Source organism: Penaeus monodon, chromosome 23 (genome assembly GCF_015228065.2).
Source record: "Penaeus monodon isolate SGIC_2016 chromosome 23, NSTDA_Pmon_1, whole genome shotgun sequence".
Taxonomy (NCBI): Eukaryota; Metazoa; Arthropoda; class Malacostraca; order Decapoda; family Penaeidae; genus Penaeus; species Penaeus monodon.
In genome coordinates this window covers 21299191-21299775 of record NC_051408.1, presented here as the reverse complement: position 1 = coordinate 21299775, position 585 = coordinate 21299191, and positions in this window count along the sequence as shown.

Sequence of the window (585 nt, the reverse complement as noted above, 5' to 3'; positions counted from 1 at the left end):
TTAGCACGCATATAATACGGGCAGATCTGAATACATCTCAATTCCTCCTTTTGACACTTGCGCGTCGTAAAAACAACAGCTTATAACCTAACTCGGCTGACGTCGCACAGACACACGAAGAACCTGAACATAGAAGCGAACGATACAGCATGAAAGTATACCTGAATACATGAAAAGTTAATATTTTCTTTTCAGTTTCCGAGCCGCATACACTTTCATGCTGTTGCCCTCGGGTGGCTTCCTGTGTGTTTATTTAGCTTCACAAGAATAAACTCTCTAAATCCGGAATCTTATGACTTCGGTTAAGAAATTCCCTGCTATAAATAGTGGCTCAATGGGCTCAGGGCACTTTATGTGAATGGAAAGCCTGGAATTAAATGCGTGTTGCGATGTATGTTACTGATATTCTCATTTTATATATTCTTACGTCTGTTTTAGACTGAAAAATTCCGGTTCTTGGTAACTGCAAAAGGATTTGAAAGATCTTGGTTTCATCAGATTTTAGTTTGTGCCTAGCAAGCATGATCATCTTAAAGAAGTGTTGTGATTTTTGTGGCGAGTCTGCAGAAATAAGGCAGAAGGAAA